The 21,072-nt window shown below is 38.3% G+C and overlaps 1 protein-coding gene across 2 annotated transcripts in view; it reads left to right on the plus strand.

Annotated features, from left to right (window-relative positions):
• The window catches only part of EXOC6B (exocyst complex component 6B), a 652,998-nt gene that overhangs the window by 544,995 nt on the left and 86,931 nt on the right, over window positions 1–21,072 (plus strand). The window lies entirely within an intron of this gene.

Below are 21,072 nucleotides of genomic sequence, written 5' to 3' on the forward strand. Positions count from 1 at the left end.
AAGATTGTTCAACCTTTTGGCTTAGCATATGGTATATTTTGGTAAATGTCTTATGTGTCCTTTAAAAGATGTTTTCTGCAGTTATTGGGTGTAGTGTTCTATAGACATCAATTAAATCAAGTTTGTTAATCATGATAGGCAAGTATTCTATATCTCTAATGATTTTTTAGTTTTGTTCTAATTGTTTTGTCAGTTATCAAGAGGTGTGCAACTCTCAAATTATGACTATGGATTTATTTCTCCTGTTAGTCCTGCCATTTTTTCTTAACATATATTAATGCTATGTTACTAGGTGCATATAAATTTAGGATTGTTGCATCTTCTGGGCAGATCAACTCTTTTAACATTGTGATATTCCTTTTTTAATGCTTCTTGCCCAAGGGTCTACTTTGTCTGATGTTAGTATAGTCATGCCAGCTTTCATTTTGGCTAGCATTTGCATGATATGTGTTTTTCCATCATTTTATTTTCAATTTTTCAAGATTGTTATTTTTAAGGTATGCTCTAATGAGCAGCGTGGAGAGTGTTTGCTTCTTTGTTCTAATAAGGTCTGCTTTTTAATTGGAGTATTTAGTTAATTTGCATTTACATTAATTAGTGATACATTGGGATTTAAATATACTCTTATACTTTCTGTTTTCTACTTCTGTTTCTCCCTTTCTTTTTTTTTAACTTTTTCCTCCTTTCCTGCCTTTTAAAACAGTAATTATATTTTATTGCTCTACTTTTATTTTCTATTAGCCTGTTAATTATACTGTCTTTTATCCTTTTACTGGTTATCCTAAACTCTACAACAATCATTCTTATTAGTCTAATATAATTGTAACAAATCCCAGAAAATCTTCAACTTTAGACTACTTTAATTCAATTTATTCCATTCCTACATTTTTATTGCTGCTATTGTGCATTTTGACTTCACATTTTAAATCCCAAAGATCATCAGTATTATTTTTAGTATGGACAATATTTATTTACATGTATCCATCTATTTACCCTTTTGTTGCTTTTCATATTTTAAAAAATATTTATTTTAGTGTAGGCCTACAGATGTTGAATCATCTCAGCTTTTGTTTGCCTGGAAAAGTCTTTTTGTTGGCAGGGGGTGAGGAGGGCTTCATTATTGAAGAACATTTTCCTTGGGTATTGAATTCTAAGTTGCCAATTATTTTCTTTTAGCATTCAAATATATAGTTCCATTGTCTTCTGGTTTCTCTCATTTTAAAAAATGAAGTCAGGTGTCAGTCTTGTTGCAGCTTCTTGGAAGATGATGTATCTTTCTTATTTGTCTCTTTAAAATTTTTATTATTTTAGAGATGTGGTCTCACTATGTTGCCCAGAATGTTCTCTTCATCTTCAGTTTTTGGCAGTTTTACTCTAATGTGCCTTGGCACATGGTTTTCTTTGTGTTTTTCCTGTGTAGGGTTTAAGATTCCTCTTGAACCTGACTTGATGTCTTTCATCAGTTTAGAAAATTTGCAGTTATTATATCTTCAAATTGTCTTTTTCCCCCATTCTCCCTCTTCCACTGGGACTGTATATGCACATATGTTGTTTTGCTTTCCGCTTCAGTCTAGATTTTGCATCTGTCTAGACATTTTGTACTCACCAGTGTTCCAGTTTACTCATCCTCTATCCAATCTGTTCTTAAATCTCTCTGCTATATTCTTAGTTTTAACTATTCTTTTTTTCAGAGCTAGAATTTATTTTTTAAATATTTCAATTGTGTGGTGAAATTCTGTATTTTATTCTCTATTTTAAAGTCTATTTCTGATTTCACTCACCTGTAGTACTGTTTCTATTGTCTGCTTTTCTCATATCTCTGTTCTTGATAAGTCTGATAACTTTTTACTGAATCCCAGCCATTAGACATGAAAAATTGTAGTGGCCCTGGATATTCTCTTCTAGAGAGATTCATTCTGTTTTCTGGCAGGCATCCAGAGTAAAGGGGATCATCACTTCAATACATTCAGGAACTTTATAGTTCTGCAGCAGCAATGCAGTTTTGCAGCAATGTAGTTTTTCGAAGGTTCAGTCTACATTTTGCTCATACCAACTATTATAGGTATCCCTTTATGTGTCCCAACTGGGAGCATAGTGCATTTTAGCAAGGCTCCTTCTAGGTGGAACCTGGACTCCAATTTTTATCTTGTCAGCATTAGGAGTCTTCAGATAACTCTATTTTTTTTGCCATTTTCTGCTTGGCTTTCTGCCCTTTGCCCTCTATAGCTTAGCATTGGCCTATGCCAATAGGCTGTTTTCTGTTCCTCCCTTTTCTCTGCACTCTTGCTCCCCTGGCATCATCAAACTCATTTTTGTTTATCCAGCTGTGAGTTTGCCAGCAGTTCTCTTAGCTTCTTTGCCTCTCTTTCAACACCAAAAATATATGGTATGTGGAATTTTGTATTCATCTCAGTGAGCTCCCTTCCTCTTCCAGATCTTGTATCCTCAAGTCCTGGATGCCTCAGCAACTCTCTGATGCTTCCAAGCAGCCTTTTTATTTTTTAAAATGTTTGTCTCTGGTTTTTCTAATTGTCTTTGATAGAATATTGGTCTGCTACAAATTACTCCATGATACCCCAAAACTTGTTTAGTGACTTAAAATGGAAATTCTAACTGATGTCATTACCACCTTTAACACTTTGAAACCTCAAGGGTTCCTAAGCATGGCTAGATTAAATGATCTCTGAAGTTATGTTTAATTTTAATGTCCAGTGATTCTTATAGGTTAACATTTTAAACTTTTATACCCATATTGGTATACAGGTCATTTCTTTTTGCTTAATTCTAACATCTGTGTTATCTTGACATTTTCTAGAAAAAAAGGGTTATGAGCACAGGTGTGTAAAAAGAAGCAGAAAAAGTAGTGAGTTAATGTGTTTGAAACATATCTGAATTAATTTATGAAGCAGGCATAAGTGATGCCTGCTTCATCACTGATCTATGATAGGACTCTCGAAAAAAGAATATGATAATGAAACAGAGAAATAAAAGTAAAGAAAGGAGGAAAATGGAAGAACTAGAATGATTAAAAAAATTAATGAAGACCAGAAGTTGTAATGACTAAGGCCCTACATAGATTAAGTACTCAATAAGTGCTTGCCATGAGACAAATGAAAAATGTATTTTTAAGAAGCATTTCTTGGTTTCAGTAAAGCAGATTTTTGTTGTTGTTGCCATCATTGTTAGATGTTGTTATTCCTCAGTCATGAGTTTCTAAATGGCTCAGTACCTTTAGAAAAGTTATCTAAATTTAGCCTATAATCTCAGCACATTGGGAGGCTGAGGTGGGTGGATCACTTGAGCTCACGAATTCGAGACCAGCCTGGGCAACATGGCAAAACCCTGTCTCTTAAAAAAAAAAAAAAAAAACCACAAATATTATTAGCTGGGTATGGTTGTGCATGTCTGTAGTCCCAGCTACTTGGGAGGCTGAGGTGGGAGCATGGCTTGAGCCTGGGAGGCAGAGGTTGCAGTGAGCTGAGATCACACCATTGTACTCCAGCCTGGGCAACAGAGCCAGACCTTGTCTCAAAAACATAAAAAAGAAAGAAAAATTATCTACACTTTTTCTGCTATTTCAATAATGTTGATCCATAAGGGAAAGGTAAATTTAGTAGGAGTTCCTTTGCTATGAAAATTTTGTGAAGAATATGGTCTGTAGCTCAGAATCATGTTTTATCACATACAAAAAAAAGCTACTCTTTAATATTTGGGCCCTTATACAATTTTTGTGTGCATCAAGGTCCAAATTTTCAAATCCATCTGATCCTCTACTCTAGCCATTTAAATTCTAATTTAAGGACTGGGTCACATAAAGGGAAACTAAAGTGTGATTTTGTAACTCCAGAAGGCCTAGCAGAGGAATAAGGGAACAGATCTTAGCACTGGAAAATAGTACTGTGACTACAGGACTCTTCACTTCTGAGAATATCCAGTCTCTCTGTTCTAGCTCCAGGTTAGCCCTGATTCAAATACTAAAGAGGAAGAGAGAAACAGAGTAAGAAGGAAGAGATAGTGAAGGGAAGGATATGGTGATTGGAATGAAAATCCTTTTGGTATCATGGAGCAACTATTGGTATACTTGCCCTACAAATTGAATATGGCTCTGATTCTGCCTTTTATCTTAGTAGTGTCCTGAATCTAGTTGAATTTAATATATCCTGAGGCTTACCCTGGAACAAACCCAGAGCCGTGAGTTTTTTCCACACTCATCCCACAGCTTTAATCCCCTAGAGGTGAGCTTGTATCCTTGAACCCTGTGGATATTAAATACAAATTGCCTCAGTATTCAAAATTGTGACAATTGACTTGCAAAGTCGATACATTTCTTTTGTATGTCTCCTTTAACCCTTTATGTACCTAGGGTCTCATATGAGGCCCTAAATCAAATATGCACTAGGAACAGTACTAGATATTTTCATAAATCCTATTTTTTATCTGAAGAATAATCTTGTGAGGTAGCAATTATTATGCCACCTACAGAGATGAGAAACAGATGCCAAAGTGTTCTCAATCAATGTCATACAGCCATTAAGTAGCAAATTCTAAATTTGAGTCCCAGTGTTTTGACTTCAAGTTCAATGTTCTTTTTAGGACCCCAGAGGATATCAATATATATTTGGCTGATTGTTGATTGAGAAGGAACAATTCTCTTAAAATGAAAAGCAGACGTTAAATGACTTCTTTGCCTTGGTTTGACACTCACCACCTCCTTTGAATGTCAGACAAGGGAAAAGATCAGTTTAATTGTTGCCATTTATAAGTGGGAAAGTTGAGACCAAATATGCTGTATTGAAGGCCTCAGCTTTCAATTGTCACTCTACATTTCTCATTAAGGAAAGTTGAGATGCATGGAGGTTGTCACCTTGTTGAAGGTCAAATGGAGTGTTTCTGCAATGAATAGAGTCTGATGTGATGACTAGTCTCATATGATCCCTGTGATGACTAAGGATTTCTGGGTGAATACAGAGTGAGGAAGAGAAGGAGATTTCATTCCTGCTCACTCAAAATGACAAATTCTGCACTGAAAGTAATTTTTTCCTATCTGAGGCAGATAGTGTATTTTTTGAGTTTAATGTAGCAAACATTTTTTGAATGCTTAGTATGGGCTGTGACTTATGAGAAGAACGTATAAACAGGCCAAAGCTCCTGCCTTCAAGAGATGATAATTTTTTTAAATTTTTACAATTTCTGGTTTTTATTTCATACATATATATTGCAACTGAGCAAAATTAGTAACCTTGGAAGAAAGGTGAAAAACAGCCAGTGTCCACTGGGTTTGCAGAATGGAGATGATAATTTTATGTAAAAAAAATGGGGTATAATTAATTTTGGTGAAATGATTTGCCACTTACAAATACCTACTTTTGGCCAGGCATGGTGGCTCACACCTGTAATCCCAGCACTTTGGGAGGCTGAGGCAGTAGGATCACTTGAGGTCAGGAGTTCAAGACCAGCCTGTCTGACATGGTGAAACCTCACCACTACTGAAAATACAAAGAAATTAGCTGGGTTTGGTGGTGGGCGCTTGTAATCCCAACTACTCAGGAAGCTAAGGCACAAGAATTGCTTGAACCCAGGAGGCGAAGGTTGCAGTCAGCCAAGATTGTGCCAGTGTACTCTGCACTCCAGCATGGGTGACTGTCTCCAGAAAAAGAAAAAAAAATACATACTTTCTAATTATTACCAACATCCATATCTTACTAGCTTTGAAGCTGTGTTGCATAGAAGCCAGTAGTTCTATTGAGCTCCCTTGGGTGTGATTCTATGCTGTGGTGGTAGAAGTTGGGGGAATGGAGGAAGATTGAAGGACTGAGCTGATAGGTGTCTGGGTGGTTTAACCAGAAGATTATTGCAATTTGGAAATCATAAATTTGCATAAGCAGCTTTGACTCTATATTTTTATATATTGGACTTTTTAATAAAATTTATTTGTGGGGAAGAAAGGCTCTGCAACTGAAAAAATGTAAATCACTGGATTCAGCAACAATAACAAAACATTCAGTCTTTTATGGGAGGGCACTCAACTAAATGCTTTATGGTCTTGCAGCAACCAAAAATTACCTCCCTAATTTGGAAATCAGCATTGAGATAATCTGTGGTTAAGATTTAAGAGTGAAAGGGGCTGTTATACTACTCACTTGTTTGCCAAAAAGATCCTCTGAAGAAGGAATGAGTGAACAGTATAGAAATTGTCGTTTTATCAAAGAAGATTGACAAGGCATATCAGGCTGTAAGAAAGCGCATGCAGACCAACCAGGTGTTGATTTAAGTGCCAGGGAAGACTTAAAGCAACTTGAGGTAAGGTCCCATACTACTCATAATTGTTTCAAGAGGAATAGATGGCCAAGAATAAAATATGTTATTGGATTCTATACTTATTTTTGGTCTCTTTAAGTCAACTTACAAAATGAACAAGTTAATACTATGAGCAGTTGAGTCATCTATATCATTTGAAAAAAAATAATTAAAACAAAAATCAGCTTAGCTCTGTGAAATGGGGAATGAGATTTCCATTTCACTTCACACAGTGTGAGTGATGAGTTAAGCAGAAAGCATTCCTGAGAAAAAGCTTTCAGGCCACTAGTTTGAGATTTTAAGTAGGAAAATGGGTCAGTTGGTCCTAGAGAGCATTTTTACAAAACTTGTCATTCTGGCACATGATACATGTAAAAAAATCACATCTGAAATGACTTCTCTCATTGATGTTAACTGGGCTCTTTCAGCCTAAATGATAAGAGAAAGAGCCCTTGTCTGGAGAAAACACCTACCTCTCTGAGAACTTCCTTTTCTATACCTACTCATTGAGAGAGTAGCAGGAAGTCAGCTTTTGTCCCAGGTCCCTTCCATGCAGAATCAAACTTCCACTATTGTGATCACTTAAGAATTTAATACAAGGCTGCTTTTGAGCCAGTTTTGTTTCTGGCAGTGATGCAGTCATCGGGTATCTAGAAACTCCTGTAAGACTCTACCCCCAAAGTGGAGGCCCTTCTCCCATGAGCCAGAATCACCTCACTAAAATGGCCATTGACACTGAACCCTTCAAAACACTCCAGAGGTCAGGTGTTGTGTCTTTCCTTCCCTTTTCCACCCTCCTCTATCTCCATCTCTCTTCCTTCTCCATCCCCTACTCCCTACTTCCTTCATAGCTACTAAGTGCTCTCTCAGGAATGTTTGAAGGTGAGGATTTAGGTCTGGGCAACCTGTTACAAATATGAATTGTTACCATGAACTCCGAGTGGCCTCTCAGCTTTGCTGACAGAAATTTACTCCATGTAGACCACCACCCCCCCAAAAAAATTAAGCAGGTAAGGTCATTTGGAGTTGAAACAAGCATGTAGTCGGTGTGTTTGAAAATGAAATTATAATTAACCTGCTGATGGCTGTGAGGTGTTACCTTGAACTCTGTGTGGCCTCTTGGCACAGCGGCTGAACTTGCTTTATTGAATACCCAGAGACCTGAACAGGTGAAATCAGGATATTTCCGGGGCCAATTGTACTTGTAGAAAGATTATATCTTTTTTAGTGCTGATTGTAAGAGGGTTGAGGATTAATTGAGCAGCACTAATAAGAAAATAAAAATGAGTTTGACCATCCATGTCTATGTGAAGCATAACATTGGTTAAAACTGCTGAGGAAAATGACTTGACATGCTCACTTTGTGAATTGATTTCTGAAGTGATGAGAGGTTACCAGGCCTGATAGTGGCCTAGAAGATTATTGCAATTTGGAAATCATATAGCATCTACATGTTTAGGGAAACTTTGTAATTACCAGCTGTGAGCCATGAAGTGTTGCTTGAACTCCAAGTGGTCTGTTGACACATGGGTTAGACAACTTTATGGAACTATTCAAAATGAGGTAGGTAAAACCCTACAGCAGTAACTTAGCATTGTTAATGACAGGGAGGGGTGGTGAAGTCATTTATGGTGTAGAATGAATGTATCTCAGATAAACTTTAACTCTATCTTGTCCATGAAATGTTATTTTAAAGTAAATATGCAAATTACTAACTTACATAATCGACGAAATTGAATAATGGTGCTACAGTTATCAAGTGGGTACTAGGTTAAGGGAATACTGTAAACGATTTATTTGACAGTCACTCATGACAGCTGGTCACTGCTTTAGACTGGCAAAAAAATCCATCTCATCCCTTTGTCACACTGAATATAAAAGAACTCTGCATCATTCTGTTGCCTCTGTCTTCTTATCTATTCCCTCTAATTATGTAATATCATTCCACGGTAAAGTTACACTTTATAAAAGCAAAAAAATTTGGGTCCCTTTTGTTTTGGCTGAGAACATCTTTCGTTAGACTAAACAAACTGTTTAGCTTCACTCTGTGCTTTTGACAGGCTGGCTGGAATGAATGCTTCTGTTGGCTTAATAAACAAAGAATAATAATCCAAAATGGCTTTTATTACTGGGTGGATTTACAGTATTCATGAGATTGGAATGATCTAATTGTTCACGTCTCTGCTTAGTTTAAGTATTTATGTGTATAAGTAACGCTGAAGTTTTCCTATTTCAAAAGAAGTTTCAGTTAGGACACACATAGAAACCTGCTTTGTCTTCCCAAACTCCTCCCTTAATAGCAGCCTGTGTTAAATACTCTTGTCTTTCCTGTAGAATACTTAAATGAAAAAGAAATTTTACAAGGTACTCACTGGTAACCCAGGCTCCTTATCTCAGGTAAATGTCATTTCACTTGGTTGGTGATGAAGGTTCGACATTGCAAAATACTTTGTATTTGTCCAGTGTATTTTATCTCAATCAAATGCACAAGCTTAGAAATGGACTAGAATCTTTACACCAATTATAGGCATGATCATGTCAGCTTAGTAATTTAAAAAATTGACTTTACAGTCCCATTTTAGGATCCTGTTTAGATTTTGTTGGACTTCTGTGTTATATTTCTGTGTAACTTGGAGTATTTGTCTAAATGTGTAGGACCTCAGGTAATTTTATTTCTCTGATTTCAATGTCTGGTACATATTCTCCAACTTACAGACACATTCACATAGTTAGAAGCATCATAGTTTATTTGTTCTGTTTCTATACTCTGGGATTAATTTGTTTCTCAGTACCTGCCTTCCTGTGAAGCCTTCCCTCATCATTTCATTCCAAACGCTGAACTCTTATTATATTGTCTATAGCATGTGTAATGGTGGCAGACATATTATAAAACTTACATAGATATCCACATTAACATCAGCATGTATCATAAACTTTATCATAGTTATTTTACATATTTTTCTCAGTGTTCCCACTGCTTTTGCATAGTAGACCCATCCCCACCCCCATTACTGCTAAAGTGGCCTTTCTGAAAGACAGATTAAATTGATCATTCCTCTGCTTAAAACTCTTCAAGGTCTATCACCTCCAAGGAAGGTCCTAAGCCCTTGCATATAAGTACCTTCTCAGGCCAGCCCCTGCCTGCCTTTCCAGTTTAATTTTCTACCATTCCCTTGGTATATCCACATCAAATGTGTTGCTGTTCCCCAAGCATGACATAGCAAAGTTTCTTCCCTTTAGCTAGGCACTTATTTCTCTGGCAAACATTTACTCAACTTTTAAGATTCAGGTCAGATGTTTCCTCCCCTGTGAACCTTTCCCTGACTCTCCCAGGGAGGGACTGGCCCACCCTCTATACTTCTTGAACACCTTAACACAAAGATTTGTTGCAGCATATCATACTATACTGTGTTTATTTGCCTGTATGTCTCCTCTACTAGGCTGTGAACTATTTAAGATAGAGATTGTTGTCTTACTCGTTTTTATATCCTTATCTCAGTTCCTGGCACACAACAACTGTTCAATTAATGTTTGCTAAATGAATGAATGAATGAACAAACAAATAAGTAAACATCTTTTTAAAAAATAGAATTAAAAGGAAGTCAAATAATTTCCAATGAGATAGATGCTTAGAAATTAAAGTATTTTACATTGATATATGTCCTGCTTTTTGAACTAATTGCTAAGGGGCCTTTGTGTATTTCAGCAGGGAGTTCAATACCTTGAAATGTATCTTGACCATGGATACCTTGATTTGAGAAAGTCCTCTAGTTTGAGTGGAAGTGATTATTGCCATTATAGTTTATCACACCTAGATTTCAAAGTAGGTCAGGTGAAAAGATGTAAGGGCAGTTTGACTGTAACTGGGAGAGCAGAGTCTAAAATCTCACCTTTTACTTTCTCCTTAATGCAGTGTCTCAGAAAATGAACACTTTTCCTTAGTGTTCTGCAATATTTTTGACCTAAACTTAATAGGAGGGAATTATTCAGTATTCCTCCCACCTGCTTTGTACTTTTAATCATTCTAATCTAATAGTAAGACCCAAGCAATGGCCAGTTCTACCATAAATTAGCACAAAAGAATGATGCCAATAACATCCTATTCACGGCTAGCCCATAGGGCTCCCCCGTCAGCCAACTCTCAGTCTCAAAATCCAGAAGCACAACTCTTAAAATTTAATCTTGTGTTCTTTTCCTGTTACTGAGACTTAGTTGTTCTACTCTCCAGGGCTCTCTAAGCAGGTAACAGAAGCAATTTAGGAATAAATAGTGAGAAATGCTGTTTTATAGGAGACGAAAACACGGCACACCAAGGTTAAGTAGTTTGTAGATGATGTTGAATAGGTTCAGGTACAGGTCAATGCAGTGATGAGGAAAGCACCTAGGTATACTTGACAGATAGTCCCCTTTGCTTAACACCCAACTCCTCCACCCTGTGCAGTTTAACTTGTGCCAGTGATCACAGGATTTGCTGAATGAATTACCATAATTGGATTTAATTCAGGAAGGGGATGTTTTCTGTACACACCAAACAGGCTGCATACTGGATTATTTTCTCTAGATGACAGGGATGAAGAAACCCAACAGGAAATACATCTTTGCAAATTAGAAAAGTTGATGAGCTAAGTCCTGCAAACGTTGGGCACTTATCCAAGATGAACTCCTAGTGACCCCCTGGCACCTTGGCTCACCTCACTGCACTTCACAGCCAGAAGCATACCAGGTGGATTCACTTTTTTACCTCCCTGATAAAGCAATAGGAACTTGCCACACCCAGACTCACATCCATTCTCCTTTCCTGCTTCCACTGACCTCAAGTCTGATAAAAACTCAGAGTGATAGTGCTATTGAGGTACAGACCATAAACTATATCAGCATGTACGTAAGTGGAGGGAGGGGAAAAGGGGAGGAAAAAGCAAAAACGGCCAAATGGAGAGTTCAGCTTTACCTCTATGTGACCTTGGCAGCATGTGGAGTGGAAGGGAAATTGCCAGGAACTTTCAGCATTTTTTTTTTCCTTGAGCATTGTTTTGACTTGGCTTTGCTACAGAGCAGCTTTCGGGGACCAAGGCAAAATATAGGTCATTGTGAACTGCAGGTGCAGTTTTGATCTTGAAATATGTATAATGTGTTGTGGTATATGTGCAAACCCAGAAGTATTTATCAAGATGAAAACGTGAGTTTTTCTCTAGAGGTAAACAGGCTACTTTACATTATGTAAGGACCAACATAACAAGGGTTTTTTTTTCCCTAAAATCAAAAGGACACAGTAGATTCTGTCTCCTTCTCTGTCTTTTTCTCCCTCTCCTTCCCCTTCCTCTTCCTCCCTCCCTTCCTTCCTCCTTCAGTCCCTCTCTCTGTATCCCTCTCTCCTTCTCTCACTGCCTCCTTCCCCAACTCTCTCCTTCAGTAGATCATCCTTCTCTACTGTGAAACACCTCATTTAACAAACAGACTTTGACTCTCAAGGCCTCCTCCTCAAGAGATACTGCTTAATGTAGGCGACTCACACAAGGATGCAGGCTAGGCAAGATATTCAAAAGGCTAGGATTTTAACTATTACTCTCAAGTAGTCAGAATATTCACTGTGATCTTTATCTACTTAATTTAAACTCGAGAGAATGCAGACCAGCATACAAAAAGAACAAATCCCAACAAATGAAAGGGGAAGAGTTTTAAAACCCCTTACTCTTGGTCCCAATCAAGTCACTTAATCCCTCATACCACCTGTTCCCTCAGTTTCTCAACATAATAGGAAACATGTCAAAGCACCTGGCTGCTAAAACAATAGGCACTGTCTCTGGACTGAGAGAAAGATCTGGAGGGAGCATTACTCAAGCAATTATGTACTTGAGAACTGCTAGCAAACATTGCTTGAATTGCTCATCTCTTCCTTCCAAACTATTCTGTACACACAAAGAAGATTCAAAGAGCAGAGATTTAAATTTCAGCAAGAAACATTTAGATTACTTTAGAAATTTTCTGCCACCTATTTCCCTAGGGAAGGAACTATTTAGGTGAGGCTTAATACAAAGGAAATTCAATTTTATTCATTTTCTGATCATCGTAATTTTTGAATATTAATTATTATTTAATTATTAAATTTAATGCATTATTAATTTCAATAAATTATTAAATATTAAAGGAGAAATCTATATACGCTACTGATACATTTTGGATAAAGTTATGGTAGTTACCAAAAAATGTTGATGAGAAGCAAGCAGCTAAGAAAAGCAATTTTATTATGTCTTCAACAGATACTTATGATGTGTTCTGGATAGCATGGGTAGGAAGGTGGGCAAGGGTGTTGGGTAGGTAGATGGACTTCCTGAAGGTTTCTTCAATGTTAGTGGTTAAATACGTCTGAAGAGTTCAAATTTTTTAGTCTTTTATTTCAAATGCTTATTGATATTTGGAGGAATGTGACATCTAGCATTGTCCCTATTATAGAGAGAAGTGAGATTTGGAGTGGACAGATATTTTAGGAAAACTTTTCAGCCTTTGTTTGGGACGCTTGCCTTCTGACACCTGCTCAGGATCCCCTGAGACCACTCCTACTCCTTCCAGGCTTCTTAGAATGAAAACCAGCCACCACTACCTTCCAGTACTCCAAATTTTGACCACCCAGGGGTTTTAGCAGCTGCCAACAGGAAATCTCATTGCTGTGACCTCTGGAACCTATGCTTTTGGAGGGAGCAGTGGTCCAGAGTTGCCACCAGCTATGCCTCTGCAGTTCTGTGAGCCTAAAATACCCAGGCCTAGGGACTGCTAACCCAGACCAGTGATGATGGGAAGATATGAGGGGTTGGGGCACATCTGGGAGGCTTTCTGTCCCTGTTTACCACCTCACATCCTGAACCTCTTCACCTCTTCACATCCCCTATTATTATTATGGGAATGTGCCATATTCTTCATATATGATGAATTAAGAAAAGATTAGTTAACTTCAAAAAACTCTTGAAAAATGCTTCCTCAACCCTTTTATTTTTTTCTGTCATTCTTTGAAGATTTCCTGTGTGCTAGGCAAATCTATGTAGTGTTATCTCAGGTAATTCTCCAAAGACTATGTGATATAAAAATTATCATTTCCATTTTATAGATGAAGACACTAATGCTCAAAGAGATTAAGCAGCTTAGTCAAAGTGACACTAAGTGGCTGAACCAGGAGTTGAACCCAGATCTTCTGATGTCAAAGGTTGCCTTTTTTTTTAAGAGAGGATCTCCCTCTGTTCCCCAGGCTGGTCTTGAACTGCTGGGTTTGAGCAATCTGCCCACCTCAGCCTCCCAAAGTGCTGGAATGATAGGTGTGAGCCACTGTGCCTGAGTAGAGATCTTAATTGTTATCTTGTTTTACCTGCTGTCTCCAGTGACCTTGCCTGGAACCAGTATAGCTGAATGGCTGGCTCATACCTAAAATAGCAAGCATTCATTCAGATAGCCATGACCTCTCTGCCTTTTCAGAGGAAATGTTAAACAGTGCTAAGTTTTTACTTCTGTTCAGAATTCTTTACACCCAATATATGTGTTTCTCCATACCTTAAATACAGTCAAGTGACTGGCCCCTTTAAGAACTATTTTTTTTTGGCAGAAATTTAAATATAATAACAAATACTGTATTCCCACTGTCCAGACTTGAAAATTAACATTTTTATTTGTTTCATCTTTATTTTTATTTAGAAATCTATAGAGTTAGTAAGAATAAATATAAAAGAAACATAGTTAAAGGAGAAGAAATAAAAGAAGGAACACATTGTAATATATATAACATCGTGTTTGATCCCCAGGCCTAGGCAAGCCCATTTCCTCTGTGAATTTGGTATTTATCTTTCTGGGATTTTTTAAATGCTTTTAAGCCGTATATGAGTATGTTAGTCCATTCTTGGATTGCTATAAAGAAATGCCTGAGGCTGGATAATTTATAAAGAAAAGAGGTTTAATTGGTTCATTGTTCTGTAGGCTGTACACAAAGCACAGGGCTGGCATCTGCTTCTGATGAGGGCCTCAGGAAGCATACAACCATGGTGGAAGGCGAAGGGGAGCCAGCATGTCACATGGCAAGAATGGGAGCAAGAAGCAGAGGTGGGGAGGTGCCACACTCCTTTAAATAACCAGATTTCACATGAACTCTGAGTGAGAACTCACTCGTTATCCTCAAGGACAGCCCCAAGTCATTCATGAGGGATCCGCCCCCATGACCCAAACACCTCCTACCAGTCCCTACCTTCTACATTGGATATCACATTTCAATATGAGATTCCGAGGGGATACACATCCAAACGATATCAATTAGTATTTACAAGCAACAGGTAGTGTTGCTTTGTATATTTTCCAACTTACGTACATGTGTCATACTATGCATCATTCTGCAACATTTTTTTCATTATTATTTTCAATATTTCTCCATGCCAATAATGACATTTCATTTTCTCCTTTTATATGTTGAGCTGGGCACAGTGGCTCACACCTGTAACCCAAACACTTTGGGAGGCAGAGGTGGGTGGATCACCTTGAGGCCAGGAGTTTGAGACCACCCTGCCCAATATAACAAAACCCTGTCTCTACTAAAAATACAAAAATTAGCTGGGTGTGGTGCTGCAGGCCTGTAGTCCCAGCTACTCGGGAGGCTGAGGCACAAGAATTGCTTGAACCCGGGAGGCAGAGCTTGCAGTGAGCCAAGATCACGCCACTGCACGCTAGCCTGGGCAACAGAGTGAGACTCTGTCTCAAAAAAACAAAACAAAACAAAACAAAAAAACCCAAAACCTTTTATGTGTTGTATAGTCTTCCATTATATTAATATGTCACACTTGATTATCTTTTCTTCTATTAATAAACATTCAAGATGTTCCCATTTTTGTTGCTGTCACAAATAGTACTTCATGGAACATACTTATGTTTGTTTCCTTGTGCATATATATGAGTGTTTCTTGGGGAGTTTTACCTAGAAGTATACCTAGAAGTAGAATGACTGATTTCATTGAGTCATTTTGTCTTGATGCATATGAGATTTTTATTTGTTGAGATGACCCAAGTGAAATTTCTTAGAAATGTCTTCTGCCAGATACCCTAAATTATCTCTTTCAAGTTCAAAGTTCCACAGATCTCTAGGGCATTGGCAAAATGCTGCTAGACTCTTTAAAAGAGAATTTTAGACCAATATCCTTGATGAACATTGATGCAAAAATCCTCAATAAAATACTGGCAGACCGAATCCAGCAGCACATCAAAAAGCTTATCTACCATGATCAAGTGGGCTTCATCCCTGGGATGCAAGGCTGGTTCAATATATGCAAATCAATAAATGTAATCCAGCATATAAACAGAACCAATGACAAAAAACACATGATTATCTCAATAGATGCAGAAAAGGCCTTTGACAAAATTCAACAACCTTCATGCTAAAAACTCTCAATAAATTAGGTATTGATGGGACGTATCTCAAAATAATAAGCGCTATCTATGACAAACCCACAGCCAATATCATACTGAATGGGCAAAAACTGGAAGCATTCCCTTTGAAAACGGGCACAAGACAGAGATGCCCTCTCTCACCACTCCTATTCAACATAGTGTTGGAAGTTCTGGCCAGGGCAATTAGGCAGGAGAAGGAAATAAAGGGTATTCAATTAGGAAAAGAGGAAGTCAAATTGTCCCTGTTTGCAGACAACATGATTGTATATCTAGAAAACTGCATCGTCTCAGCCCAAAATCTCCTTAAGCTGATAAGCAACTTCAGCAAAGTCTCAGGATACAAAATCAATGTACAAAAATCACAAGCATTCTTATACACCAACAACAGACAAACAGAGAGCCAAATCATGAGTGAACTCCCATTCACAATTGCTTCAAGGAGAATAAAATACTTAGGAATCCAACTTACAAGGGACATGAAGGACCTCTTCAAGGAGAACTACAAACCACTGCTCAATGAAATAAAAGAGGAGACAAACAAATGGAAGAACATTCTATGCTCATGGGTAGGAAGAATGAATATCGTGAAAATGGCCATACTGCCCAAGGTAATTTACAGATTCAATGCCATCCCCATCAAGCTACCAATGACTTTCTTCACAGAATTGGAAAAAAACTACTTTAAAGTTCATATGGAACCAAAAAAGAGCCCGCATCGCCAAGTCAATCCTAAGCCAAAAGAACAAAGCTGGAGGCATCACGCTACCTGACTTCAAACCATACTACAAGGCTACAGTAACCAAAACAGCATGGTACTGGTACCAAAACAGAGATATAGATCAATGGAACAGAACAGAGCCCTCAGAAATAACACCGCATATCTACAACTATCTGATCTTTGACAAACCTGAGAAAAACAAGCAATGGGGAAAGGATTCCCTATTTAACAAATGGTGCTGGGAAAACTGGCTAGCCATATGTAGAAAGCTGAAACTGGATCCCTTCCTTACACCTTATACAAAAATTAATTCAAGATGGATTAAAGACTTAAATGTTAGACCTAAAACCATAAAAACCCTAGAAGAAAACCTAGGCATTACCATTCAGGACATAGGCATGGGCAAGGACTTCATGTCTAAAACACCAAAAGCAATGGCAACAAAAGCCAAAATTGACAAATGGGATCTCATTAAACTAAAGAGCTTCTGCACAGCAAAAGAAACTAACATCAGAGTGAACAGGCAACCTACAAAATGGGAGAAAATTTTCGCAACCTACTCATCTGGCAAAGGGCTAATATCCAGAATCTACAATGAACTCAAACAAATTTACAAGAAAAAAACAAACAACCCCATCAACAAGTGGGCAAAGGATATGAACAGACACTTCTCAAAAGAAGGCATTTATGCAGCCAAAAGACACATGAAAAAATGCTCATCATCACTGGCCATCAGAGAAATGCAAATCAAAACCACAATGAGATACCATCTCACACCAGTTAGAATGGCAATCATTAAAAAGTCAGGAAACAACAGGTGCTGGAGAGGATGTGGAGAAATAGGAACACTTTTACACTGTTGGTGGGACTGTAAACCGGTTCAACCATTGTGGAAGACAGTGTGGCGATTCCTCAGGGATCTAAAACTAGAAATACCATTTGACCCAGCCATCCCATTACTGGGTATATACCCAAAGGACTATAAATCATGCTGCTATAAAGACACATGCACACGTATGTTTATTGCGGCATTATTCACAATAGCAAAGACTTGGAACCAACCCAAATGTCCAACAATGATAGACTGGATTAAGAAAATGTGGCACATATACACCATGGAATACTATGCAGCCATAAACAATGATGAGTTCATGTCGTTTGTAGGGACGTGGATGAAATTGGACATCATCATTCTCAGTAAACTATCGCAAGGACAAAAAACCAAACACTGCATGTTCTCACTCAGAGATGGGAATTGAACAATGAGAACACATGGACACAGGAAGGGGAACATCACACTCTGGGGACTGTTGTGGGGTGCGGGGAGGGGGGAGGGATAGCATTAGGAGTTATACCTAATGCTAAATGACGAGTTAATGGGTGCAGCACACCAGCATGGCACATGTATACATATGTAACTAACCTGCACATTGTGCACATGTACCCTAAAACTTAAAGTATAATAATAATAATAATAATAATAATAATAAAAGAATAGTTAAGAGTCACCTTTGCTCCAGTTCCCAAGAAGTTCCTCATCTCCATCTGAGACCATCTCGGCTTGGACTTCATTGTCCATATCACTAACAGCATTTTGGTCAAAACCATTCAGGAAGTCTCTAGGAAGTTCCAAACGTTCCATGTCTTCCTGTCTTCTTCTAAGCCCTCTAAACCGTTCCAACCTCTGCTTGTTACCTAGTTCCAAAGTCGCTTCCACGTTTTCAGGTATCTTTATAGCAGCTACCTCACTCTCTGTGGTACCAATGTACTGTATTAGTATGTTCTCATGCTGCTATAAGGACATACTTGAGACTAGGTAATTTATAAAGAAAAGAGGTTTTATTGACTCACAGTTCAGCATGGCTGAGGAGGCCTCAGGAAATTTATGATCATAGAGGAAAGCACCTCTTCACAAGGCGGTAGGAGAGAGAATGAGAGGCAGTAGGGGAAATGCCAGATGCTTATAAAACCATCAGATCTCGTGAGACTCACTCATTATCATGAGAACAGTGTGGGGAAAACCGCCCCCGTGATTCAATTACCTCCACCTGGCCCCACCCTTGACACGTGGGGATTATTACAATTCAAAGTGAGATCTTGGTGGGGACATAGAGCCAAACCATATGAAGGTGTATGTTGTTGGTGTTTTTGTTTTTGTTTGAGACAGAATTTCGCTCGTCACCTAGGCTGGAGTGCAATGGCATGATCTTGGCTCACTGCAACCTCTGCCTCCCAGGTTCAAACAATTCTCCTGCCTCAGTCTCCCGAGTAGCTGGGATTATAGGCACCTGCCATCACGCCTGGCTAATTTTTTGTATTTTTGTAGAGATGGGGTTTCACCATGCTGGCCAGGCTAGTCTCAAATTCCTGACCTGAGGTGATCTGCCCGCCTCGGTCTCCCAAAGTGCTGAGATTACAGGCATGAGCCACTGCGCCTGGCCTCAAGGTATATGTTTATAGTAAGAGAAGAAAGTTGGGAATAGTGTCAATGTTGAGTATAGAAACAAGAGACTCTGGGTCCCATGAATGTCTTTAACATTGTTCTCATTCAGTGGATGGAATGACAGTCTTCAGCTCTATAGGCAGGAAAGATCAACATGGTTTAGTTGAGCATACAGTATATGACATCTCCTCTGTATTGGTTCATTATCCTTTTTTATACACTTAGGTGTAGTTCCATTCCTTAATTCAGAAAAAGGAAGTAAAATGTCCTATGCCATTGAAACATCCACCAACTCTGTGGTATTCTAAGCAAACTCCTTTCAGAATCTTCATAGCATTCTGCCTGCCTGTCTGGCTGGCTGGCTGGCTGTCAGAATGCTTTACTATAGTGCCTGTAGCAGAAGCTGAAAGAGACAATTTCCCTTTGCAGGAGTGGCTGAGAACAGTGAGACTGTGCATTGTCTGGATATTCTGCTGTGTGGATAAAGTATTTATTTACTTTATTTAGTGGCTGTGGCTGTGACTTTATCATCTTCTAGCTCATTTTCCAGCATAACAGGATAAGACCACTCCTGCCATTATGATTTACCATGCAGTAAACAATGAGGGCTTTTGGATTGCATTTTATAGAATTGCTTTATTCAACCTCTCCTTCCAACCCCTTTGGGAAAGAATAGACAATTGATATTTCTCTTTTGGATTTCTCAGTGGATTCAGCATTCATAGATTGTTTCTATTTGTTATTTGGCTTGTAAAATTTATTGCTTTGGGGATAAGACTGGCTTGTGTCCAGCATAATAGTTTTCTGCTTACTAGTCTACACAGTGGCAGGAGGGGAAGGACAATGTGGCTTGCCCCAACGCTTTCTCAGTTGTTCTTTTCATATTCTGCTCCAAACATAGCAGTGCCCCACTCTCAAACAAACAAGGATTAAATATCACTTTTGGCCATGGAGCGTAGTCTCATCCCAGCAACCTGTCTTCAGTCGTGGAAAGTTCAGGTACGTCATAGTCAAAGTACTGCACAGCTGACCATACAGAAACATGCAGACCAGGTCTGACACTGGCTACTATCCTATTGTTAACCTACTCTGGCAGGCTGTTATCCAGAGCAGCTCACTCTGGGAGCCAGTTAATTTCATAGGGCAAGTTTAGTCCATTGACAAGAAAGGAATTCCTGGATCTCTTGTATTGTGAGACTTTCATGGCATTTCCAATCTGATATCAAAAATTAGTTCTAATTCTAAATTGTCCCCCCCAACTTTGGATCTTGCTTTCAGAGGAAAATCTTCAGTGTTAGGTATGGCTATATTCTGTTTATCCATTTTCTCTAATATCAGTGTGGCTTGTTTATTGTCTGCATGTTTGTCTTATTGTTAGTTGCTGAATTTCTTTAAAGCAGACCTTATTCTCTTTTTTTGTGAATTTGAATTCTCAATGCCTTTTGTCTTATTGATTTGCAGTAAGTATACATTGAATTAATTCCATATGTATTTTGAAGGATGAATGCAAAACTTGTAGGAGGTGGGAAAGATAGACAATGAAAGCTCCTAAGCCAAATCTCAACCAGTTCAGTGCTCTTGAACTTCTGTTGCCCCAGAGGTAATATACGTTGCTTCATTCTGCATCTTTGCTCTATACATTTTATATTCAAAATTGATTAAAAGGTGAGTATAGCTTATAAGCCAAGGCTTCCCCACCCTACCACAACTCAGACCAATATTTAATGCTTTGAATTTCTTCAGAGATTAGATGAGATTGGGTACATTCAGGGTGGTATGGCTGTAGACTGAATGTCTTTATTATTTGTAAGCTGTCTTTAATATCAGGGATACTATTGCCTCAATAAGTTTGAGACTTCAGCTGGGAGGTGCAGGGAACCTGTCTGGACTATAGTATTGGGCCTCTTAAACAAAGACCAGAAGCCACTCATATGCTTTGATCCTCTGCTACTAGATCCTTCAAGACCTTCTTTACACAGAGAGGTTACCTGAGATACATCTTGTTTTCCTTTGTGGGCAGGAGTGGAGACCCAAGGAAGGGAATTAAGCTGGCCTAGGTGAAGGAAGTTCTTGATCCTAAGACTCATTATTTTTCATTAATTCCTTTTGTCATCACAAAAACTCTGTTATCCATATTGAAAAAGACAAATTCAGATTTTTTCTAACTGATAGGTTATTTTCAGCGAGATATAGGGAAAGAATA

The sequence above is a fragment of the Pan paniscus genome, chromosome 12 (genome assembly GCF_029289425.2).
Source record: "Pan paniscus chromosome 12, NHGRI_mPanPan1-v2.0_pri, whole genome shotgun sequence".
Lineage (NCBI taxonomy): Eukaryota > Metazoa > Chordata > Mammalia > Primates > Hominidae > Pan > Pan paniscus.